This window comes from Pholcus phalangioides, unplaced genomic scaffold (assembly GCF_987345545.1).
Source record: "Pholcus phalangioides strain wild (caught in Gottingen) unplaced genomic scaffold, Ppha-v1.0 ptg000014l_1, whole genome shotgun sequence".
Lineage (NCBI taxonomy): Eukaryota > Metazoa > Arthropoda > Arachnida > Araneae > Pholcidae > Pholcus > Pholcus phalangioides.
In genome coordinates, this window is record NW_028301607.1 from 763,335 (window position 1) to 791,249 (window position 27,915).

At 35.8% G+C, this 27,915-nt stretch overlaps 1 long non-coding RNA gene across 1 annotated transcript; it reads right to left on the minus strand.

The window, feature by feature from the left end:
• On the minus strand, positions 1-27,726 carry LOC149077885 (uncharacterized). The gene is made up of 4 exons (XR_016193894.1): positions 27,586-27,726; positions 21,881-21,934; positions 11,534-13,640; positions 1-3,820 (listed from the first exon to the last, which is right to left on the minus strand). It is a non-coding gene; the product is annotated as an uncharacterized LOC149077885 (long non-coding RNA).
• Positions 27,727-27,915: the final 189 nt, after the last annotated feature.

A 27,915-nucleotide genomic window follows, 5' to 3' on the forward strand; every position in this document is an offset into this window, starting at 1 on the left:
ATTTCTATTTTTTAATTTCTGTGCATACATGGAAAATGAAATTTGAAAAGGCGATTTGGTAAGATTTGAATAGGCTGACCATATTTCTTCGAGAGAAATACGGGACATCGCCAAATATTGTTGAAATAACGGAGAAAGTGGATTAAAATGAATTCCACGAAAAGAAATTTTCACTAAGACAAACGTGGGAAATTCATATACTCATTTATATAATTTATAAGTTGAAAATAATTTCAATCTTTGACTTCAATAAAGAATAAAAATTAAAGTAGGCTTCGTGCAAAATACGGGACGTAGGGTTACCCTAAATATGGAGTTAAATGTTTTTTAATTTCTCAAAGGAAATTAAAAAACATCTCTTCCCATCTATTGTCCAATATTTGAAGTACTTAAATACATCACATTCACGATATAGATCTATTTATCTGTGACTATGGCTTTTTATTTTTTAGCCAGAACGATATCTGAGCCCGATATAGATCTATATCTTTTTGATACTTGGGAATTTTGTATCTGCAAACGGATTTTAGTAAGAAGGTATAACAACGTTCCCTTCGTGTCATCGCGCCATATAGGGAAAATTCATAAACGAAGTTTTTTCGTTACCACGGTTGTGTGTGTCCGTCAGATCGAATCCACTAATGATCAATTGATAGATATTCTTAGTATTGTTGTATCATGATTTAATTTAAAATTTTAATTTATTCAAAGAAAATATATGGTCTGGTGATCGTCAATTTTTTTTTTTTTTTGTTAGCCAATGGCCCTTTGCACCATATTTTCTTCTAGTGCCTTCTACCCTCATCAAAGAGCGAGATTTGAATTTAGTCAAAGCGAAATTTATTGCACAAATATATATTAAAAAATGTCGGTCGCTGGAACAGGTGTGGATCCAAAAGGAAGGGGGGTAATCGATCCCTCGCTAGCACAGAATTGCCAGTCAGTGTATAATATGTGCGAGACGTTGCAACAAACCTACGTAAGAAATCGTCCCTCCTGATACAATAGTCCGTTTAATGGCTAACCCGGGCCTGCAAATTTGATTTTAAAACGGTTTTTTTTTTTTAAACATGAAAATTTGATTTAAAAAAAAAACCCAAATTTGATTTTTAAAACATGGAAATATACTCAGAAATTTCATTCCGATTTCCTATATGATTTTTTTTCCTTGACTTTTCTTCACATGGGGTTTCCCAAATTATAATTAATTTCCATTATTGGAATTAATTGGAAATATACTTTAATTACAAAGAAAAACATGCTAAATTCATATTTAATTTTTTAAAACTTCAAAAATACGTTATTTGAATAGCCAGTCATCATATATAAAAGAACTGTACAATTTCGTCACAAATTGTAAGAGCGGTCAAAAATGGAACTCTCTCTTGTAGGCCCTCTTTCTTCAATTCCAAATGGCAAATATTGTTACAGAAAATTAATTTAATTACCTGAATATTTTTATTCGCATGTACAGAAAAAAAAAAATGTGTCCTTAATACATACTTTTATGTTATACAACTGTAAATTTGGCCATAAAAAGAGGGGTTTTACTACAATGCAATTTATGAGCATGAATTTGCATGCTAACTGCAGCAAATTTCAGCTTGGCGAAAATAATTTGGCCAAACTCAAGATGTCATGTGATATTAAAAAATAAAAATCCCCGGTTGCTAACAGCAGTGTATTTCACGCGAAATTTCAGTTGCTGATAAGATCAACTGCAATAGCCGAACTGTAGTGTGCAGTTAGTCACATGGCCCAGAACCGACTGCGAGATGGCCCAATAGCCTCAGAAAAATGAAAAGTATTTGAGTTTTTCGAGAATTTTTGAGGCAGGGCCTCAGAAAAAATCCACAATGCTCTTAAGACGGGCTTGCCTTCCCCTGTCAGCAAAATACTGACCCCTGCTTTCTCCCCCCCCCATTGTAAACAAAATTTTGTCAGCAGCTTAGAATATTTCATATCTTTAAAAATGGTGGATGATGTAAGCAACCTTCATACCCCCCTTCATCAAAGTTACCAAATCCGAAACCCCCCTACCAAACGCAATATTTGAATAATCCTTAATAAAGCAATCCACAAATAATTCCACAATACTGCCCACAAAACATGTGATACAAGTTGCAATACGCAATGCAAAAAAAAAAACAATACCACCAAATATAATAAATACACCCCCAACATGCGGTACGAGTTACAATGTGTAACAAACATAAAGTGCAATATGCACAATGCACCCCTTACACGCAATACAATATATAATAGAGCGCAATACGTGATGCACAAAAATTCCACAATATCGCCCAAAAGAATACACCCTTAACATGTGATGAGTTACAATACGTAATAAAGTAGCAATGCACAAAAAAAATTCCACAATATCAACGAAAAGCATACACCACAAACACCACCCCCCCCCCCAACAAGCTATGTAATACATGCACAAAAACTCCACAATACTGCCCAATGCGAGTTAATATGTAGCAATGCACGATGCACAAAAATTCCATAATACACCCCGACATGCAATACGCGATGCACAAAAAATTCCACAATACACCCCCCCAACATGTGTTATATAGTACAATACGCAATGCACAAAAATTCCACACAACACCACCCAATACGAGTTACAATATGTAATAAAGTGCAATACGTGTTGCACCAAAAATTCCACAATACCGTCTTATATGATAGACTTGCAACACGAGTTCAAATACGTAATGAACTAAAACATCTAAGAAATACATAATAAAAGCACAATACGCCATGCATAAAAAATTCTACAATACCATCCAATGAGATACACCCACAACACGAGTTAAAATGCGTAATAAGCACAATACGTGATATAAAAAAAATCCATAATACCGCCCAATACGATACACCCCCAACACAAGATACGAGTTACAGAAGAATAAACCCCCCCCCCCCGAATACAAGATGCATCCTGAACATGAGTTCCGATACTTAATGAATGAAGACATTTATCAATTTGTAATAAAGAACAATACGCGATGCAAAAATTCCACAATATTGCCGAATACGCAATACAAACCCAGAGGCCACAAAATGCTCAACTAGGTGGCCAAAAAAAGATGCCCTTAAAAATATGGATGTCAAATATAAAACTACAACCCAAAATATGAGAAATTATCACGAATTGTAAAACACACACTAAAAAGTAAAAAATGAATGATTATGACAATACTACACCGTGCGACACACACAATAAACAATTATGTACATAATTTTCACATTAAATGTGAATCTTTTCCTACCGCAGATAACATGATTCTACTGTATTAGAAACAAAGAAAAAGACCTTAGTTAACATTCATTGTTCATACAACACCGGTATAATGTAATAAATGATTATATTCATTTCATGCCCAGTCACCCCTTCAAGAACGTTCCCACAGCATTTTAAAACAAAAAGTTTTCCCTACTTTCCTTTTCTAGAGTAATCTTATTGTTTGTCTTGAAGTCCTGTTTGATAGACGTCACCAGTAAATTATAACTCAAAACAACACGAGAGACAAAGAACAACCAATGCCTCCAATTCTCTTGGCGGCTGGTCAGATTCTGTTTTATACTATGCAATCACAAAAAATATATAAACACCACAAATATATACACAGCTGATGGCCTCACAAAATGCAAATCCACCCAAAAGAAGGCATTGTTTGATCACAAATTCATCGGGTGGTGATTTAACCAAAATAACGTGATTATACAATGTTCAAAATACAGGCGAGAAAATAGGAATTTGATAAACACAGACACAAAACAGTACCAGTTCAGTTCCAAAAAGCAGTTCCTAGAGATGTCATGTGACAAAAAAAAAAAGAAAAAAACCAATTATATTAATCTCTAATATATACATAAAATAGATTCTCTCTCTCTCTGTCTGTCTGTCTGTGTGTGTGTGTGTGTGTGTGCGTGTGTGCGTGTGTGCGTGTGTGTGTGTGTGTGTTCTCTCCATACAAATCTACAATTTCAAATCAATTGTCGCCAAATTTTGCATATATACCAAATGAGACCTGACTTGAACGATAGGTTACATTAAAAATTCGTCAGAGCAGGGCAAATGCCCGAAATAGACAAAAAATTGCTGGGCAACAATGGTTTCTGGGCCTCAACATTCACTTTCGGAATGTTTATTTTAGTTACAGTAATTCCCTAGCAATGACTTTCTAATGGTTTGGCACATTTTCAGTCCTTCCAGTAATGAGGCTTTTTAAATAGATGTCAGAATCATCATCAGCAGGGTCGCAACTAGATACTTTGTCACCCGGGGCAAGCTGGAATTTGAGCCCCTTGTATATAGGAGCAGCAATTAAAGGATGAATTCTGTGCCCCTTCTCATCCAGTGAGTGGGGCACCAGACACACCTGCTGCCCCCCCCAGTTGGGGCCCTGATCATGAGCATTACTTTGAGGGTTAGACAAAGGATGATCCCCATAGGAATCAGTGTTAAAATTGCAGATTTGACCGTAAAAATGCGGAAATTTAATGGGGGTTTTTTCACCGCAATAATTTTAAAAATTCTATTTAATTCTAGATTTCTGACATATCGAGTTCGCTTAGAGGTATACAAAGCCCAGAAAATTAAATATGGGGCTGTTCAAGTATTACGTAAGCAAATTTTTAGGAATTTTTTGATCCACCCCGTCAGCAAAACTCTGACACCACCCCCCCCCCTCAGAAATGGGCCTGTAAAGAAGCTTTAATTAATCATTTTTTAAAGCAGAAACAGAAAGATGCAAGGGCGTAGCCAGGGGGGGGGGGACTTGGAGGTCTGGCCCCCCCCCCCCGAAATGTGAGAAAATGACCGAAAAAAGGGAAAAAGATGGCCAAATCCATTGTTCTGTCACTTTGGTCCTCTCCCCCCCCCCCCCGAACGGAAATTTCTGGCTACGCCCCTGGAAAGATGGATAATTTGAAGTTCAGAGGGAGAGGAAATCAAAATACCTATAGCATCCCTCTAAAAAGGGAAAAAACACAGGGTGTTTCAAAAAGAATCACTGATTTGAAATGTGTATTTAAGAATAATATTGAACACCGGCTATAGTACCCGGCGCTCTACTTGGGTTTTCTTGAATGAGGATTTTTGGATCACGTGATATCTCCCTCTTCCTTTGAGGGACATACAAACCGTGTCTAAGTTAACCACCTTCCTGCGTGACACATGAAAGAAACAAATCTACATTTAAAGAAACGTAGAAATGAATATACAGGGTGTTTCAAAAAGAATCATCTGATTAAAAAAAAAAAAAAAAAAAATCAACTATTCAGCTTTTAATACAATTGAGTAATCGACGTTGGATATACCCAAAATTCCAAAACGAACATGGCTATATGCGTTACGGAACTATATGAAGTTCCTTCATCAGTAGCAGAAACAAAGAAGAAAGATAATATTGAAAAACTCCTTATAGCGGGAGTTACTCGCTGCTGTAGACAAGAGTCAAATTCAAAATGAACTGGCAACAAAAGAGCAGAGTAAGAGGACGGAAAAAAAGACACTCAACAACTGGGGCATCTACAGCATTTATCATGCAAATGAGTATTATTAGTACAATAGCGAGTAACTCCCTTTATAAGGAGTTTTTCAATATTTCCTTTCTTCTTTGTTTCTGCTACGGATTAAGGAGCTTCATATAGTTCCGAAATGCGTATAGCCATGTTCGTTTTGGAATTTTGGGTATATCCAATGCCGATTACTCAATTCTATTATCAAACCCAAAAGGTAATTCATTTCTATTCAGCTTTTAATCTGTTTTGATCAAATAATGTATAGGTAGAAAGAGGGAAATTTCGAGTTTCACACAGTTGCAGACAGGTAGTGCTAACTCTCTTCTTTTTGTCCCACTTCAGTGTTTGTCAAGATCGACTTTTCCCACAGTTAGAAACCAATTTGGATGACTTCATTTACCAGCAGGATGGGGCACTGCCACACAGGAGCTTGGACGTTCGAGGATTTTGGATCAATCACATTCCTAAATGATGGATCGTACGGGAACTGGCGATTCAGTTAAACGTCACTGGTTTCCAAGATCGTCAAACCTCAGTGTGTGATTTCTTCTTGTGGGGGTTAATAAAAGATTACTTTTATGTACCTCCCCTTCCAGCTACATTAGCCGAACTGAAGATAAGCACAGTAGCAGCGGTGGCAACAGTGGATGCAAAAATGCTCGCGAAAGTTTGGGATGAATATGACAAGTTGATCTTGACAAACACTGAAGTGGGACAAAAAGAAGAGAGTTAGCACTACAGTATAGACATATGCCGAGCATCCCAAGGTGGACATATTGAGCAGCTTTTATTTGGTTTGTAAAAAAACAATGATTAGCCATGTAGCATAAAATTAATCTTAAGTTTAATATTTTTCGTAATATATGCATTTCAAATCGGTGATTCTTTTTGAAACACCCTGTACTTTTTTGCTTTTTAAGGGGCGCTAGGTATTTCGATCCCCTCCCCCCCCCCGAACTTCAAGTTATCCATCTGCCTATTTTGCTTCAAAAAATAATTAAAGCTGTAGAACTTCTTAAATGTAATTTACAGGCCCATAATTAATTTAAAAAACATCCTTTAAACTATATGAATAGTTGAATATTAAAAGACAATCCAGACATTAATTTTCATGCTTGAGAAAATATAAATAAATGGTTGAAATCTATGTTATTGCATGAATATCCAACTCAAAAGTAAGTCAGACTAATTACTTTATATTTAATTTTCTGAGCTTTGTATATCTCTAAGCGAACTCAATATTTCAAAAATCGAGTATTTAATACAATTTTTAAAATTATTGATGTGACAGAAAAAAACCCCACCGAATTTCCCCTTTTGTACATTAAAATCGGCAATTTTAATTCGGCAATTAAAAAATTCTCAACTGTCCAAGCTCCAGTGTAGTGAACACAGCTCCACCTGGAAAATGAAGTTATCCGAATTGATTTTTAACTGTGGAAAAAGCCAATATTGGCAAACACTGAAGTGGCGGTCAAAGGAAGAGAGTTAGTGCTACCTGTCGACAACTGCATGAAACTCTAGATTCCCCCTTTCTACCTATACATTACTTGATCAAAACGGATTAAAAGCTGAATACTTATGATTTTTGTAAAATCAGATGATTCGTTTTGAAACACCCTGTATATTCATTTCAACGTTTCTTTAAATGTAGATTTCTTTCTTTCATGTGTCACGCAGGAAGGTGCCATACTGGTTAACTTAGACATGGTTTGTATGTCCCTCAAAGAAAGAGGGAGATATCACGTGTTCCTAACAGCCTCATTGAAGAAAAATTAAGCAGCTTCAGGTATTATAGCTGGTCTGCTATAACAGGGTGATCATACACCCCAGATTGAACAGGAGGGCTACTGTTTGAAGAGCCTGTCCTGCATAAGAGAAAACGTGCACTTCCAACAGATTCCCTTCCTCCTTGAATAGAAGGGGAGGGGGAATTTCAACCTGCACCCTCCCACCTATACCAACAATTTTTTCACTGAACAAAGAGATGGGAGATCGCCCCATTTCCGCCTATGCTGTCCCAAAAATTCACGGAAAACAGTTCTGTGGAGTCAGCTGGCAAGCAAATGAGCAATTGTGGGCGAGTGAGTAAGTGAGCAGGCGAGTGCCTGAATGAGTAAATGAGTCATTGACGAGCAAGGGAGCAAATGAGTCATTGAGTTTTATTCATTCGCTAGGATGCTCAATTGGTTACTTGCTCACCCACCAAATCACTCATTCTCTAGAAGACTCGTACACTCACTCAATATATCACTCATATTGATTGAGAGGGTGATCGCATTGACCCCATGTAATCACCCATGCTTCCTACCTTTTGGAGATACTGTATGTAATGAGTACCTTTTACATCACTTCCACGTATGCTTATTCGGTTTCTTCACGAGGAAATAAGTAAATACGCTTGAAACTCATTAGTCTTCTGTGTTCTTCTTCCCCCCCCCCCCCCCACATAAAAACTAGCTGGGACAACAGCAACACAGAGTTCAGCTGTACTAAATTCAAGAGGCTTAACGCAAGTCTCTCTAATGTACTGGCCCGTTGGCGGTTCTCTGCGGGTATGATTTTCATTGCTCATATCATAAATCATGCAACCTGCCATCCTATTCTAATCAGAGGCAGGGCCGTAGCATGTCTTCTTGGGGCACCACTGAAAGAAATATTATGTAAAAGTAAATTTTCTAGTGGGGCTCAATGCAGTGTCCTGGTCGCCCCAGCTAAGTTATGGGCCTGATCAGAGGTGGATTTATGGTTGTACCATTAGTGTGCAACACCAATTTTACTGCCCTTCTATTATTCTAGTCTAATTTTCTTGACCACTCATTTCTCGAATTCGCCGCCCTAGGTTATAGCCCACTAGACCCTACTCCTTTAAATGCTTACGTAATTTTTTGTAATTCCTCTATCACACCTGGTATGCATCTAGGAATGTAAACATTGTTAATAGTGTCTGTGAGTAGGAAAAGCTTAATTCTAAGCACAGTTAATCCTGTTTTAACGAATACTGATATAACGAAAATCTAATTGTAACAAAAGCTTTTCTAATCCTCAAATTTAATTAAGAACAATGTATTGCAAATTCAGTGAAAAGAAAAATCCATTATGACAAATTTAAAAAGAAGTTTCTGAAATCAACAAAAGAGTGCAGAACATTCCAAAAATGATCTCTTAAAATATCTCGTGGGGAGGTAGGGGGCAGAGATGCCGATATTTTGCTGACAAGGAGGCCCGAGTTTTTTGTTGATATGGGGGGGGGGGTTAAAAATTGCTAAACATTTGCTGACATAATACTTGAATGGCCCCTTTCTTTTTCTGCTCTGAAACATTTGTATAACTTCAGGTGGCTATTTGTAGCAGAGATAAAACAACTTCACCTACAGTATTTTATTCCCACTGGTCAACATCACAATGAAAACACAAACCTTATGTAAGAGCCAGTAACAAGAAAATTCAGAAATGAGCTGTTAATAGTACTCTGATTTGCATATTTTCAGTGATTTTCTTTCATGCAGTGCCCTCTAAGTGAGAATAATTTTTTCCCCAAACCCCATGCAAATTACCAATTCCTTCAAATTAAAGAATTTTTTGTACCATTTATGAATTCATGGGATGCCCCGTAAATGATGCTCTGAAAAAATTGGACATTTCACTTATTTAAAAAGTATGGTGTGGACAAGACTGATAATACTGATGCCTAGTGATTCTGAAAACAGATGTCCTACTCAGTAATATATAAAAACTCTGAGGACCGCTATAATTAGAATTTTGAAATTGTATGGCATATCGTGTTTACTACTTGAAATAGATTGAGGAATACTGGCTCATAACTAGAGCCCAGATTATATGCATTAAAAAATGTTGTGAAATATGCTCTAAAAATACCAAAATATGCTCTAAAAATACCAAAATATGCATCAAAAATGTCAAAATATGCACTAAAAATTTTGAAAAAGTTCAAAATTCCAAAACACGTACCAAAAAAGAAAATACAGTAAAACCTCATTAAGTCGTCACTCCGGTTAAGTCGCCATTTTTCTTCAGGTCCTTCCACCTCTCATAGACAACAATGTTATTAAACCCTCGTTTACTCGCCACTAATTTCAGTTAAGTCGTCACTATGAAAAAGTTCGAGAAAGAGGAACGAACTATTTTTATGGTTACCATAAAAAAAAGAGCTTATTAACAACATTTTCATATGCTTAAAAGTCACCATAAAATCATATGTACCCAAATGGAACAGTTTAAGTAACGAAAGTTACGCTGGGGAAGTTCATTTGGCGACTAAGGTGTTTAGAACGTTGGGAACTGTTTAAACTAGATCTCATTTCTGCCTTGGCTCTACTAATTTAGGGCTTGAAATTTAAACAAAATATCTTTGCTGAAAAAAATTAGACATTCTTTCCCAAGTTGAGGTCTTCTGTTTACTTTTTCCTGCCCAGGGCCCCTCCACCAAGTCAAAAGTGTTCAAGATTACTTTGTAGTTGCATCATGAACTACTGATGAAGAATTAAAATACTAAAATTAAATTTGATGTGTATGTAAAATTAATGTGCAATACAGAGTTTCTATTATGAAGAAAAGCTACTTATATAGCTTTAGACTAACAGTTGCTCCGTTAGTCTAAATTAAAAATTACTAGTATAAATCAAAGTGTACATTTTACCACAATAATCTAAGTAATAAGAGATTAAATAATAGCAATTTTTTACTTTTTCTTTTGCAATCTATAAATTTTATTAATATTGTTATTTTGATTCATACTTTTCTTCATCATAAATTTCATATTACTTTAAATTTACACGATTTTCACAACATTGCACATTGATACTGACGGCACTCCGCTTAAGCCGTCATAATTTTTCCGTAACTTGAGGTGACGACTTATCAAGGTTTTACTGTATATGTAAAAAAATCATGCAAAAAAAAAATAAATAAAAAAGTTTTAAAATGCATTTCTTAGAGCACATTCATTTAAAAAAATATCCCCACTTATGTATATATTGCATATGCACATAACTTTTACATATTTTTTTATTTAGGTATTTTTAATTTCTAGTTAGTCGTAACTGCTCAGAAATGAAATATCAGTAACTAAAGAATTTCGACACTATTTCTAAAAAAAAATACTTTTGATGGTATCTCTAGAAAATATTTTGGACTTTCTACAGGGCCAGAACTGGGGGGGGGGGGGGGGGGGGGTGAGGGCAACTGTACCAGGTGGCAAAATTTAGGTAGTGACAATGTCTGGTGGAAACAAAGAAAACCATCATAAAATTGTTAAATTTTAAAGTTGAGGGCAGTGGCAAAATTATGTTTGCCCTGAGCTGCAAAAGTCCTAGTTATGACCCTGCATTTTTTAGCATTAATGCACATAAATGCATAAATTTGAAGAATTTTCAGAATAAGTGCATATTTTCGAAGTTTTATTAAAGCTCTCACGTTTTTGGGTGGGATTTGGTGAATTAATATATTTTTGCTATATTTTGTAAATAATAATCATTTAATCCCAAAATAACCGATATTAAGTAAATATTATGAGCAATACTTTATTTTGAAAAATTATTAAAAAACACTGAGCTTCAACAAACCTTCAAAAACATGCACTTATTCAGAAAAATTTTTAATTTTATGCATTAATGCTAAAAAAGACTAAAATATACAAATGCGTATAATCCGGGCTCTACTCATAACCAGGGTCGCAACTAGATGCCTAGTCACCCAGGGTAAGTGTGCATTTTGGTGTCCCCTTGAAATGTTGAAGGAGAGGTTTGAGAATGAAATTTGTGCCCCTCTGGTACAGCACCCGGTGCACGAGACCCGCCTGCTGCCCCCAGTTGCGGGTCTCGTGCCCCCTATCTGCTCATAGCTAAGAAAAAGAAATTCCAGAATTCCAAGACATTTAAAACTATAAAGAACCAGGGGGGGGGGGGAGAGAAGAAAGATATGATTAAACAATGTCATTCAAAAATATAATATCAAAAATTTCACAAATACTTACCCAGCCATTGCAAATATCCTCATAATTCAGAAACTTTAATTAGAACCACAGTGATGAAATTAGAATGATATGCTTCCACTTTGTGTGGTCATCAAATATCTTCAACTTTCATGAACAGCAGATGAGAACTTCCATACCAAAATTTTTCATCAGCAACTCAATGGTATTTGACAAATAGAAAGAAAACAAACAATGTGAGACATGGCACCAATAAAAAGTATATACAAAGATGAAAAGAAAGCTTTTATCCATCTCCTTCGTGCAGACGTGCCAACTTTTGGAATCCAGAAATCTGGAGATTCTCCCGAGAGGGGGTACCCCCTGGCACTCATTAGCCTGGATCAAAAAAAAAAATTCACAAAAAATTTCTTTCAAAATTTTTTTAAAAATCAATTAAGACAAAGTTCTATTATCCCTACCACGGCAAGTTCTGCATTGCCCCCGAGCAGAATATAATTCCATGTCAGTCTTTCCATGCAGAATAAAGAAATCACATCTACATACTGTTATTAAAAACATAAGTTTCTTTTTGTGGATGCTATCAGTGATTGATAATCTTGGATATAGCTTTATATTGATTAAAGTTTTATATTTTCCTTCTGAAGACGTATTTAATCAAGGAAACAATTTAAAAACTTCAAAATGCAAAGAAGCTGCTGATGAAAAGTTTGTGTTTACTGCAAAGCTGTTAATGGAATACAACAACGATTATGCAGACAGACATGGCTGCCCAGAGAGACCTTCATGGGATGGTTTGCGCTCTCTCCCAAAGGGATGAACGGTCTCTGTGAGCCAGATATCAGACGCTAATGATTATACAGGAATTTTGGCAACCAAGGTCATGCCCCTGATAAATGATTGCCGATAAACACCATGTAAACAATCACGTCTTTGCCAGTTGCTTAAATGCGGTCACCAAGACTTTCTCACAGCTACTTGATGGAAATGACCACAGCTGTCCTCTATGGGCGTTTCTCCTCACAACAATGTGAAAGCTTGCGTAAAATCTAATTTTCTGCCGAAATCCAGAGAAATTTTAACAAATTAAGAGAGCAGGAGGAACGATGAAAAATCCGGAGAGTTGGCAGATCTGTTCGTGCAACAGGAGACAACACAAAAAACACAAATCACAAGACAAGGACAACACATGCATCCATCCCTTTCACACAACACAAGACATCACAACACAGCACAAAAAACACAAATCACAAGACAAGGACAACACACACATCCATCCCTTTCACACAACATAAGACATCACAAAAAACACAAATCACACGACAAGGACAACACATGCATTCATCCCTTTCACACAACAAAAAGACATCACAACGCAGCACAAAAAATAACACAAATCACAAGACAAGGACAACACACACATCCATCCCTTTCACACAACACAGCACAAAAAACACAAATCACAAGACAAGGACAACACATGCATCCATCCCTTTCACACAACACAAGACATCACAACACAGCACAAAAAACACAAATCACAAGACAAGGACAACACATGCATCCATCCCTTTCACACAACACAAGACATCACAAAAAACACAAATCACAAGACAAGGACAACACATGCATTCATCCCTTTCACACAACAAAAGACATCACAACGCAGCACAAAAAATAACACAAATCACAAGACAAGGACAACACACACATCCATCCCTTTCACACAACATAAGACATCACAAAAAACACAAATCACAAGACAAGGACAACACATGCATCCATCCCTTTCACACAACATAAGACATCACCACACAAAAAACACAAATCACAAGACAAGGACAACACAAGACATCACAACACAAATGACAACACACGCATTCATCCCTTTCACACAACACAAGACATCACAACACAAATCACAAGACAAGGACAACACACATCCATCTCTTTCACACGACTGCACAAGAAAAAAAAACCACGCAAATCACAAGACTAAGATCATGCACACATCTATTCCTTTCACAAAACATGAGACATGATAACACAAGATCATAAATTCAATATATAGCCCATACATAATTGTTAAGAGATAGGATCTCTCATCTTTTGGATGAAAATTCACAGCTGGTTTGTGGATTCCAAAAACCTGAAAATAAAATGTGTTGCAGCCAATAACTAAATACATGCAATCACATCTCAGTAACGTTATGGTAATTTGATGCATAGGAACACAAATTAGACTGGTAACTCTGGTATATATATACACAACTGATTTTCTCTGCAGTTTTTCTCTTTCCATAACTCTGTTCTAGGTCTTTTCAGTTCACGCTTCAAAGGATTGAAAATGGTATCAAGCTCATTACGCTTATGACAATCCTTTGTCATAATAGACTAGTGTCTTCTGGACTAGTGCCTCCTCAAATGCATGAGTTTTGTTTGTTTCAAAAATAATTTTAAATAATTTCCCTTGAAGTTAGTAAGCATTAGCTCTATTGTTCAGTGTTGTTTCCATATGAAGGGTTTTTTTCTGGATATTTATTTATTTATAAACTCGCACAACAGGCATATACCCAATTACAGTGGAGTGAAGAAAAAAGTAAAAACAAACATAAACAGCACGTTGCAATACAGAAAGGCAAAGAATAGCACAAATAATAGCGGCACAATAATAATAGAAATACCACCATATGTGTATACACAAAAAGGAGAAAAAATATCAAAAAAGCACATGAGAACTTCTACACCTGAGGAAGCAGAAAAGAGAATTTTCCAACACGTTAGCTCGGTATAGTGGGATATACAAGAGATTGAAGTTACAAAGATTAATGCTATTACAGTGAAAACTGATTTGCGCTAAAATGTCTGGTACATCCAAGTCGACGTGCAGAATTTTCACAAAAGAGGTGATCAATACATTCTGACGGCAGACTTCAAATGATTCATAGTGAAAAGTAGATCCGAGTATGTCTGTAGGAATTTGAATATCAAAAATTTGAAATTTCTTGAAATAAAAAAAGCGTAAAAACCTATTTTGTGTGCATTCAATCCTCTTGTTATTGTACAATTAATAGTTTCCAGATTATGGAACAATATTCTAGAACTGATTTTACGTAAGAATTGTAAAGATGCAGAAAGGTTTCTGTATTTTGAAAAAATTTGCTGTTGCAAATTATGAAACAGACATTCCTTGATGCTTATAAAACAATGATATTGATATGCTGGTTGAAATTGAGTCTTATCAAAAGTGACACTTAAGTCCTTCATGTACTCTACTCTTTCGAGCATTTGACTGTCAATATTGTAATTGTACAGGATCGGACTATGCTTCTTACTGAAAGGCAAACATTTGCACTTGACAATATTCAGATTTAATTTATTGGTGTTACACTATGAACTGAGTTGTTCGACAGAATTTCGTAGCGTCTCAGCATCATCTGCATTATTTATGACTGGGAAGATTTTATGATCATCAGCATATATCAAGCAATTAGAATCTACGTGATTTTCCAAATCATTTATGAACAAAATAAAAAGCAAAGGGCCCAAAATGGACCCCTGAGGAGCGCCAGTAAGACAAGGATAACGGGAAGATTTAGCACCATTAAAACTTAGTTGTTGGTATCGACCTATGCGGTAGGATTCGAACAAGTTAGCACGGTAACCTGAAAAACCCCAAGTCCGGATTTTTAAAAGAAGGATAGTGAGGCTAATGCTATCAAACGCTTTGGAAAAGTCAGTGTAGATTACGTCCAGTTGCGTGTTTCTGACAATAGCGTGAGAAATAGCCTGAGATATTACAAGATTCGTACTAGCAGATCGTTTAGGCACGAAACCATGCTGATATGTAATGTATACTGGATTTTTCTTGGACCTCTAAGTTGTACCAAATGTAGAGGATAAAGTAGCATTTTCCTTCGATTTCAGTACATAATCCGCATGTTAGAAATATACAGTACTCTTTGGGATTTACACAATTTTTATTTGTTTACTATTGCTACGAAAGAAAGCGATTTATTAAAAATAAAGGAATGTGTTTACAGAACGGAAAATAAAGTATAGATAACTATTATAAAATAAAAAATATAGAGAAAGTCCTTTAAGACTACCATTTGTGTGTTACATAAAAAAAATGACTGTCTGCAGAGGTGACTGCCAAATAGAAGTTGTATGAAAAAAACACATTTCAGGAAGTGTCAAAATAACGGTTTTCAATATCAAAAAAATCTTATGCTCAATTAATTTACAATGCCCAAAAAACAGATACATGTACAATGCAACGTGGATATAACTAAAAATACCACTACAACGTATTTATGTAAATAACCAGCCATGACTGGCTATCCTCTCCATTCTGCAAGCAAATTTACCACGTATTGGACGATGTCATTAATTTTACATTTTTAAGTAAAATTTCATTTTTTCTCCCTCTACCAAATAAAATTCCATTTTTTCAGGAATATTCATGTCAATTTTCAAGTCATTCTCACAAAATTGTCCTTTTTTCTTACAGTGTTTTGCAATCAGAACCTTAGTTATAATCACCCTATATATTGTAAATCATCCCTAATTAATCTTCATCATTAAATACATTATATTCACCTAATTTTTAATATAGTTTTTGCAAAATACACTGCTCAAAACAATTAGGGGAGCACATGGTTTTAACAAAATTACGCAAAGAGGTATACCGATAAGTAACATAAAATGAATCATCCATAATTTAAAGCCTAGCAGGAAACGGAAGAAGAAAACTTCATATGCAAATCAAAGTTCATGACGTCAAAAACCACAAAAAGGAGATAAGGGCAGAAATCAGGATGTTGCAGAAACGTCTGTTTTACTGCCGTAACTGTGAAATTCGATTGCACAGTATTTTTTTTTTGAGACAAGGTGACTTGAAGATGTCTCAACAACGGGATTTATCGGAATCCATGGCATGGCGTGTTATAGGCAGACTGGAATCCGGGCAAACACAGCGTAGTGTCGCGGACGCTGTTGGAGTCGCCAGAAGTGTTGTTGCAAGGCTGTGGAATCGATTCCAAGCAACAGGAAATGTTAGACGTCGACCAGGGCAAGGTCGGCCATGCGTCATTACAGCAACTGATGACCGGTATATATGGTTAACAGCCCGTCGAAACAGAACAGAGAATGCTATGCAGCTGCAAAGACAGTTGCTCTTGGCAACAGGACGAAAAGTGTCCAGCCAAACAGTACGTAATCGGCTTCATGAGGGAGGGCTCTATGCACGTAAGCCAATGGTCTGCATTCCGTTGACCCCACGCCACAGTGCGGCCCGAAGAAGATGGGCTGCTGAACATCGAGATTGGGAGCAACATGATTGGAGCCAATTGCTGTTTACAGACGAGTCCCGCTTCAGTCTGGAATGCGACACCCGACGTGTTCTGGTATGGAGGGACAGGGGCACTCGAAATAACCCCGCATTCGTTCGTGAAAGGTCACAATACAGATGAGCTGGTTGGATGGTATGGGGTGGAATCAGCATAGGCGGACGTACAGACCTACATATCATTCGGAATGGCACTTTGACGGCCCGAAGGTATGCAGATGAGATACTGCGACCTCATGTCACTCCTTGCACTGGAGCCATTGGAGATTCCTTTGTTTTCCAGGATGATAATGCCCGACCGCGTAGAGCTCGTCTGGTGGAGAACATGCTTGAAGCTGAAACAATACAGCGTATGGAATGGCCAGCGTGCTCTGCTGACCTGAATCCAATCGAGCATGTTTGGGACATGCTCGGACGACGCATTGCTGCGCAACCAAGGCCGCCTGTTACTGTCCGAGACTTGCAGATTGCACTTCTTGAGGAGTGGAACAGTATTCCCCAAAGTCTGATCGATAACCTCATCGCATCCATGGCAAACAGGTGTGCAGCAGTCTTAGCTGTTCGAGGAGACCACACGCCCTATTAAAACTCATGCATCATGTCTAAACAGTACTTTTTTTTATTGTTTACATGTAACCAAATTGTTACCCTAAATCATCTTTTTTCCATATTTTCAAAGAATTAAAGCTTAATTCCAAATTTTTTAAAGTCTTTTTTCTGTATTGCGCATTGATACCCGTGTACTATCCATTGTATGCCAATACGTGGCTGTCTCGCACGGTTTTCTTCACTTTTTTGCTTGCTCCCCTATTTGTTTTGAGCGGTGTAGCTTCCTAATTAAGCATACTGAAACTGGAGAAACCATCTCTTTATGTTATATGATTAATAATAAAATTAAAAGAATTTTCAAACAAAGTAATCCATTGAGTTAAGCAAAGAATAATTAAATTGCAAAAGTTGGTTTTTGTCAATTAATCAATAAATATTTCTTGCATTTTAATATGGGAATAGTGTTAATTACATTAATGAATATTTAATTTTAATTATTAGAAGTTTGAATGATTTTTCAGGAATTTTATTGTTTTTAATGTTTATACTACTCAAAACAAAAAAGTTTTTTTTACCAACCCTGATTCAGAGACACACAGGTCTATTCTTTCTTTTTAGTAAGTACTTTACATGTTATTTCCTCCCACTTTTTTCACTCCCTCACTGTTGTTCTATTGAAGCTCTGCCTGCTAAAAATGGAAGAAAATATACGTACAGCCAAAAATTCCACATTCTTCACCCCACACCAGTAGCACATCGATATACAATGACTGATTTTGATACCGTCCCATATTGTATGCCATTTTTACGTAGAGTATCAGTACACATTTGTCTGTATAGTTTGACGTCAAGAATCCGATGTCAAACTATACTTGACCCGATATCATCCGACCTAAAAATACCATACATTTGTGGACATAGTTTGACGTTTACAATTTATATTATCTATGATTTACATTATTACAATATAAAACATACGTCAACACAGTTTAATTTTGAGAAGTCAGCCCTTCATCCCCGCGGCACACTTAAATTCAAATAAAATAGAAAAATAATTTTTTTGATTTAGTCACAAAATTGTTTTAAAAAACAATTTATTATAATTGGTCACAAAAAAATAAATTAAAACTCAAAACCTCTTAGCCATTGTGCTGCTAATTTAATTTAACGTTAAATCTGAGTAAGTTACAGTTTACAATGTATGCTTTGCTACGTTGAATTTTGGACAGGCATACGTAATAGATTTCTGTATTCGATAGTGTCAAATTGTCAAATGCAGAAAAGATTGCTTTCCACAAATATAATAACATATGTTAACCAGAACAGAAGTATTTCTCTATGCTTTTTTGTGTAATCCTTGAAAATTCTTCCATTAAGTGATAACAGAAATGATCCATGGCAAATATTTTAACTATATACTACTATTATCTCAATTGCTCGGTTTCCCCACTTACATATGCATCTATAATTTGAAAATATATATATATATTTGTCGCATTTATGTACTCAGATACTGTATTCTCACGTAAGACTAGTTGAAAAACCCTGATGCATAAGTTCTAATTAAGTTCAGAATTCAGTTTGAATACTACTACACAAAGCACTTTTTGGGGTACTGTCAATTTAAATAGTACTCTATAACTTTAACCACAACATAATTGGTGCCTTTCAAATAGTAAATCTAATTTCATTTTAAAAATGGAGTGTTGACAAAAATTAAATAAACACCAAACCATCACACCCACTTCAACACTTGTGTCCAAGTTTGTGATCGAGAACATTTAATCAACATTCCAATTAAATGAAGTGTAAGACTTGCATTCAAGGATGGAAATAATCTCATTTTTATGCATTCGTATGTTAAACTTGTCATAAGGGTGGTGTTCTTTTGATGGTGAGTAAAGTGTTCACGACTGGAAAAAAAATTGAAAACCTCTGTCGTAGAGATATGGTTTCAACTTAAAGAAATGCTCAGTTTTGAGAGAAAATACACAGTCACAAAATAGAAAAAAAAAATTATATACGGTTCTGATGCCCTATAACGTCCAATTGGAAGTTATTGCCGTCTTTTCCAAGTCCAACTCACTTATATTCCCTGTATATATGTTCCTATGTGTCCTGTTTGACTATCTTTGTTTTTCTTTTCTCCCCATATTGTGCTGGAACAGAATATTTTGAGGATGATGTCACTCCCCGCTATTCATACAAAGGTTTTTAAAAGCTGGCTGATGCGAAGATATATTTTGGAAATTTTACCACTGCCCCTGTGGGTAAAATCAAACCCACGTCCTTTCACTTTCCAGGTGAATAGGCTAGACCACTAGACTACAGAGGCAACGAACATCTCAATCTTTCCTTGGAGCTCGTGTGCACTAAATGGGACCGTACATGGATGGTTTTACTTAACTAAGGCCAAAGCTCGAGCTCCAAGGAAAGATTGAGATGTTCATTGCTTTTGTAGTCTAGTGATTTAGGACGTTCACCCGGAAAGTGAAAGGACATGGGTTCAATTCTCTGCAGGGTAGTTGAATTTTCTCTTTCAAAAAAATATATCTTCGCATCAGCCAGCTGTTGAAAACTTTCGTACAGAATATTTTTCCCTTCAAGCTGACATCTTTTTTTCCCCTTTGGTTCAGAAATCGTAAGAAGTTAGAATGAAATTAATTTTCAGGTAAAATTCAGGTAACACAAGTTTTTCGGGTAAAATTATGGTTCGTTGGGGAAAAAAAACTGGCCGGGAATTGAAGATAAAGACATTTAACATACGTTTCACTAAAGGTACGCCATTCCAAAAGCAGCACTACACGCACATGGAATCATTGAGGATTCTATCATTACGACCCAATTAGGACATTGTGAACTAAGTTTAGACCTATGAAATTCTTTTGCCAACAAGATAGGGAGTGAACCTTGTGACCCACTATATCATGGGTTCACTAATTTGTTCCATCTGCCCGCAAAAGGTATTCCGGTAAAAATGTATTTATAAACACTTAGAATGGCTATATTTCCTTCATAAAAAATACAGAAAATCAGGATCCCAATGGAATAACACCAATCATAAAAAAAAAAATTATCCTGTAAGTATTACTTGTCCTCTCATTTCAGCTTGATTGCTTATAATGAAAATCAATGAGATCAGTATATTCTATAGATTAGATAAATTTAATTCTATCACATATAAGACAAGATTATTTTTTGATTATCTACATAAGGACAATGTTACATTACAGACTGTTTATCTGTGAATGATGTAATCATAGGCGAATGCAGAATTTTCTCAAGGGGAGTTTCTCAATTTTTTTTTCTACTCAAGGGGGGGGGGGTTGTGTTTTTTCTGCAAAATTAAACAATCTCAGCTTGAGGGGGGTTAAAATCACAACCCCTCCCCTTTGCATACGCCAATGGATGTAATGATCACAATTTTTATTCCAGATTCTTTATTGTATATATGAAACATTGTTGTTTGTTATTTTCACATAAATTAACAAATTTTCTGATACACCTTCCCCCCGGGAAAGCTTTGATATCCCTCTGAGATGGAAAGCTGGGTGTGTCCGGTCCTTCAATATTAAACGTCACCCTATATCAGTGATTCCCAACTGGGGTTGCAGGAGAGCATTTTAAGGGGGTGCTTAATGGAAAAAAATAATAATTTCAGCATTTTGACAGATTAATCAATTATTCAGGAAAATTCAAATAAAAATTGAATTTTTCAATTTATAAAAACATATGATTCGTATCAATATTTTGACGCCTCATCTTCGGACTTCTGCCGGCAGATGTTATACAAATTTTGCGTAGTAAAAGTTTCTTTTTCAATTAGGGATTAAACTTGTTTTCCCTTTTGGTTGAAGAAAAAATATCATTATTTACTTGAACTATTTTTTCAGTTTGTTTACATTGGTACCTTGTGTTATTAGCATGGTGTACAAATCATGGACTAGCACATGGTACACACTTGCACCTTCTGCATCTATTTTATATATTTTTATATTAACTAACTTTTCTTCAACTTAACAAAAAACATTTGTTTTGCTTCTGAATTTAATGGTACTACAGTAAAATGTTGGGGGATCGGGCATCTATTAAGGCAATGAAGGCCAAGGAATGCTCTCAGAAACATTGTGTTTAGCCAATGTCAGGTCAGGGTGTCCCCTCCATGAGAGCCCTAGACATTGGCTATGACTTTTTCATTTTTGAATTCTTCGATTAATTTCTTTTTGAAATTTTCATTGTGTATATATTTTGCTTTTTCTTTCCAGTTCACATAATTAATTTGTTTTCTGTTTTTCACGTATAAAAAAATGGTACTTTAACAATGATTTTTCACTACACTGCATATTACAGCTGCCCATGGTGCTGGTATTGGTGAGTTTCGACAAAAATAAAAAAATTAAATTTTCATAATGTACATTTATATATAATTTTAAAGTGGGAATTTGAAATAGATTCGAAACACAAAATACTGAAATTTATTCTGTACTTACGTATCCCAATACATCTGCTGGGAAATTCATAGATGGTTTGAGGATTTGAATGATCTGAAAATAAAAAGTAAAAATACAGTATAGGTGCTACAAAGATATAAATTTTATACTTTACAAAACAGGTGCAATGCAGGGGAAAAAGATTTTATCCAGAAAAATCTGATTATAAACTATTTATGTGAACACTTCTCCAGTTTTGCAAAGGCTGGTATTATACTATAGAAGTTTTAGAAATGTTCTTTTATAAAAATTGAAAAATTTGACCAATAAGCTGATCCGTTGCATTTGTTCGAATGTAACCAATCAGTTTACTGGTGGTATTTTTCAAGTTTTACAAAAGCACTTTCACAAAACTTTTATATAGTGTAATCCCAGCCTAACCAAACCAAATGAGTTATACAGTTGGACCCACTTTCAGCGTTTGAATTCAGCGAGAAAATAAATGCATTTGGTTTGGTACAATACTAATTGTATAGCAATTTTGTCATTTATAGCGAGCAGGAATTTTTTTCATGGAACAAGAAATAAAAAATTGAACCCCCGCCTCACAAAAATAAAAGTGAAAGTATGTAATTGAAAGGCCAACAACAAAACTGAGTTTTGGTAACATGGAAATTATGCATTTTGATGAGAAATGACTGTCGATCAAATGATTCAGCAAAAGACTTATCAGGCTATCGCCCCCTTTACAGTTTGTTGTTAATATGCGGAAACAGCAAGCGAAATGAGCATAGAAAATGAAGATAAGAAATCCAAAATGACTAATTAGAATTTCAAAAACTTCTGAGCCCTTACTTTACTTCCAATGCAAATAAGTTTTCATGTGGTTGAATGTGAGAGTCTACTCCAAAATTTTCCTTTCCTGTGTATTGTCTACTTTTTTGGGAAAAAATATCCAAAAAATGCCCAAACACAAATTTTATACTGTCAAAGAATTAACTGTAAATCATGGAGATTGAATGAGTAATAGAAGTAGATTTCTTTTTATGCAATCTCAGCTCCATAGTAAATCCTGAAGTTGTTAGAAAAAATTATGGGAAAACCCGTCAAATATCTAATATAACATTATTCATGCTTGCTACCAGGGCCGTCTTAAAAGTATCATGGGGCCCCCTGGGCCAATTGATTTTTCTGAGGCCCTACCAAACTAATTTTCAAAAATTTCAACCAGATCTCATTTTTGTGAGGCCCGGGTGGGTCCATGTCTTAAGACGGCACTGATTTCTACAACTAATTTTCGCACTTAATTTTGAGAATTTCATTGTTTTTACTCAAAAACAGATTTAAGGAGTGACTGGATAGAACAAGAATTTCTGCTGAAAACGAGCTCCTTGTTATAAGCAGATCCAAGTGTATTGTGATGCAATGAGATAGGTGTTTTAAAAACATTTAAACCAGGGGGTATCTTTTCAGTCTGAGCTTCCTCTCCTCCTCATTGGAAACAAATTGGTGTTACTCCTCATTGAAATAAATTGGAAACAAATTGGTATATGGAATTTGTGCCTGGGATGGGGTATACGATACAAATATACAAGGATTAAATAGCACTTGCAATAAAATTAGATCACTAATATTGTTGTTAGAGTTGGTATTTATTATAACAGAATGTCACACACTAACATTAAAAATAGTTTGTTACATTGCCCCTAAAATGCTAAATCTTTTTCATACAATGAACTGAATACGAGGAATATTAGCTCAAATTTCAATATTTACTCATCTGCAAAAGATAAAAACTGTGAGGAAATCGTGTAATAAAAACAAATGATGGATAACAGTATGCAATACTGATTACACAAATAAGATGGAAAGTGGATGTACACATAACTTATACAAATGCAAGGCCACAACAGGCAAAATGCTCAACGAGGTGGCTGAGAAAAAAAAAAGATGCCCATAACAAGTATTGATGCCATGTATTATTAAAATACAGCAACCCAATTAAGAATGAAATAAAAAAAATTATAAACAATGTATGTATACATGATAAAATATTATACAATGCCCATAAAATGTATTTATGGTTGTCTTATTCTAAGTATGGGTTGCTTCCCGATTTACCCCAGTATGTTTATCGTATTTCTTTTTAAACGTGCCAATTGTATTAGAATTTACTACCCTGGGGGTAAGCTATTCCATTTATTAACAACCCTATTAGAGAAAAATTCCCTGCGACACCATAACCTAGAATTGTCCCTTACCAATCCGATACTGGTGTCCCTTGTAAAAGCAGTCGATTGACGGTGTACTAATAATTCATGGTCCATCCTATCCATCCAGTTGTAAACACTTCGATTATATCTCCTTGACACCTACGTTCATCCAATGTAAACATATTCAAAAAATGAAGTCCCTCTTCATAACTCAAGCCCTGTGTGCCAATAAAGACACGCGTAGCTCTTTGCACCCCTTCAACCAAGTCTGTCCCTCTGCAGGTATGGTCTCCCAAACCTTACAGCATACTCCATATTAAATAATTATTTGTGCTTTTTAAATATTAAAATAAAAAATATAACAGCTTATTTTAAAAATAACAAATTAAAAAGTTCTTGAAAAATGAATGACGGTTGCCACGTGCCAACAGATTATTTTCGTAGACCTACTGGAAGGACGCCTAAAGCCAGGTTTTTCTAGAAGCAGGTTTCTACAGTGCGTGCAGCGTGAAAACTCTGATTGGACAAAAAAACCTGAATTTCAAGTTTTTAACCAATCAGCGTTTTCACGCTGCACACAGCGCAGAAATTCTACTCCTAGGAAAACCCAGTGCTACACACAGCGCAGAAATTCTACTCCTAGGAAAACCCAGCTTTAGTCCCTTGGGGTCACAGAGTGAATGTCCCTAATCTATGTATTCATACGTTTTTTTTTTGTTACTGTATCAGATTGTACTTGTAGTGTTATCATCAAGTAAAAAAAAGAATCATAAAAATTAACATTTAATGAGAGAAATAATTCCAGAACTAACGCAAATTCATAGTAAATTAAACTTCAAAATTAAAGCAAATTGAATGGAAGAAATGATATTGCAATTAATAAAAATTCACCATTTTATGAAAACAATGATTCCACAATTAGTAATAATATTTAATGAAAGAAATCATTTCAAACTTACGAGAATTGATATTCAATGAGGAAAATGGAGAGAAATCACTCATCAGAACTAATCCAAATTGATGATTTATCGAAGGAATTTCAGAATCAAATTGATAAATAATGAAATAAATAATTTCAGAACTACCGTGAATTCATATTCAATGAAAAATAATGCTGCACAATTGATAAGAATATATACTTAATGAGAAAAATATCATGGATTTAATTCAGATTGATATTTACTGAAATAAATTCCATAATTAGTGAACTTGGTATTTAATTGAAATTGATTCAGAATTGACGAAAATTCATATTTAATGAAAGATTATTATTTAATGAACAATTAAAAATTATTTAAATTTAATTGAAAAAAATTGTTTTTCAAATTAAAGCACACTTATATTTAATGAAGGAAATAATTACAGAATAACTCCTTCAACCCAGATCAACTATATTAATATTACAGAGGGTCTCAAAGTAGGCAATATTTTTCCCCCTGGGGGAGGTAAAGGCTAGAGTTTAGAGTAGGATCCTATGAGCTGACGGCGATGGGAATAAAAAACTTTTAAAAGGAGGGAAGGGTGTGGAACAAAAAGTTTGGGAGACTATGGTCTATTATAACTGGTGATGGTTGAACACAGGGAAATTAATCACCTCAAACATTAATTTTGGGTGGGGGACTTCCTGCAGGGTTCTTCAATGAATTGTTACAAAGTACTGTTGTCAACTATTATTATTATTACTTTCAAAAAACCATCATTCAGAAAAAATTGTAGGAGCTTAGCAAGTACGTTCAATAGTTTTAGGGCCTCGTTTGTTTATGCGAGAAAAAGACACTGCTATTCTAATTAGAATAACATAGAAGAGACAGAGTATTTAAAAGAAAATTGATATATTTCTATTCCACAAGGAATATCCTGAGCATGCAAAAAGAAGTACATCCATTAACTAAATACTTTCCTCAATTTCACAATGTATACTTAAGAAATTAACAAAAAGTATTTGTAAATACCATGGGGGTGGAGGTACGGGATGTCATTGCGTTCCCCCCCCCCCAGCATCACAGGTGGAGTCACTGATCTAATGCATATATAAATTGACATCATCATCCTGCTCCCCCCAGACTTCCAAGTCAATCTCCACCTATGGTAAATACTTGAAATTATTACTTACAATTGAATACATCCGTAATTTTGCAATTTAAGGGTCATTCTCAGAGTTGCCCTTAGGGGGTGGGCAATAGGTGCGGTTGCACCTAGTCCCACACTTTAAGAATACCCAGAACTCACAATAATAGACTTTGAGAAACCATAGGCAGATATAGACTTGGAAGTCTGGGGGGGGGGGGGCACAATGATGTCAATTCATATATACATATATGTACTAGATCAGTGACTTCATCTTTGATTCTGGAGGGGCAATGCCCCCCCCCCATATCTCCGCCCATGGGAAAAACAAAAAACAATCACCAAATTAACCCTTTTTTCAATTCGAAGTAGACTTCACATAAAAATTGATGTTTGCCCATTGGTGATTAAATTCATTTTGTTTCTAGTTGTGAGCTGGAGGGGCCAAAAACCCTGAATCAATTAGGGATGACCAAAAACTTTCACAAATTATTCTTGAATTGTTTTTCATTAATTCTGACTTTTCATAAATTTTGGAATTTTCTCTTTCTTTCATTGATTCTCAATTTTCTTCATTCATTGTGAATTTTATATCATTTAATAATTCTGGAATTATTTCTTTCACCAATTCTGCTCAATAATTCTGAATTTTCATCAAATTCTGGATTTTTTTTTTCTCATTAATTTTGGAATTATGGTAAAACCTCTCGTTTGCGGACAACAGCGGCTGTGCAGTCTTAAGGCATGGGCCCGGGGGGGCCTCACAAAAATGAGATCTGGTTGAAATTTTCGAGTTGTTTGGTAGAGCCTCAGAAAAATCAATTGGCCCGGGGCCCATGGTACTCTTAAGACGGCCCTGACCCGCGGGACAAAAAAAGCGTCCGCAAAAGAGGGGTGACCGGGTTTGAAATGCATACATTTATTATGCACTGGGGGAAAATTATTATTTAGCCGTAAAAGAGGGGTGACCGCATCCGAGGTGTTAACTGCATTTATTTTATTACTTCGGAACTTACTTAGATACTGGAAGAATTCCAGCAGGTTCCAATTTACGAATTTTCAGATTATTCCCCGTCCCCAAAAATGTCATGACGTCCCGTTTTGTCAAGTGGTCCTCTTCTCGTACGGAGCCCTGCGTCTGGTAAAAGGGCTCTAGCCCTGGGGCCCGAGACGGTTATCATAATTTTTTTTTTTGCTTTTTCACGATATAAATTAACTACAGACGGGCCCGCAAAAGATCTCAGCCTAGGGCCCCCCCCCCCACAAAGATTGGGCTGACAAGACTCCAGCACTGGGGCCCGGGACAGAATTCACAACTTTTTTGCTTTTTAATGTTATAAATTCATCATAAAGGGGCCCGCAAAAGACCCCAGCCTAGGGCCCCCCCTCCAGGATGTGGGGGGGGGGGATGTTCAGAGCACTGTTTTATATAAATTTCACGGATTTACAAAATAAATAAATTTAGAAATTAACTGTAAAACTCACCAGAAATTGAACAAAAAAAAATGGCTTCCATAAAATTAATTTCACTCTGAATAAATTCACTTTCGATGAACAACAACACGGGAGGCAGCGACGTCACCCCGATGACGCTTCTACTAAATTTCAACTGCGCAGTAGAATTTTTCTATCGCCTGCTCCCGCTCTGGAATTTGGCGCGAAACTTCAAGCCTTCTCATTGGTCATTGAGGCCATCTTTCACATCCGGGATCTCTTACTAATTTGTTTATACTGCTGTGGGAGACAAACAAAGGGAGCAAAAGTCGTCTGCTCCCTCTTTCTCTGACCGGGAAATTTCAAGCCCTATGATTGGTG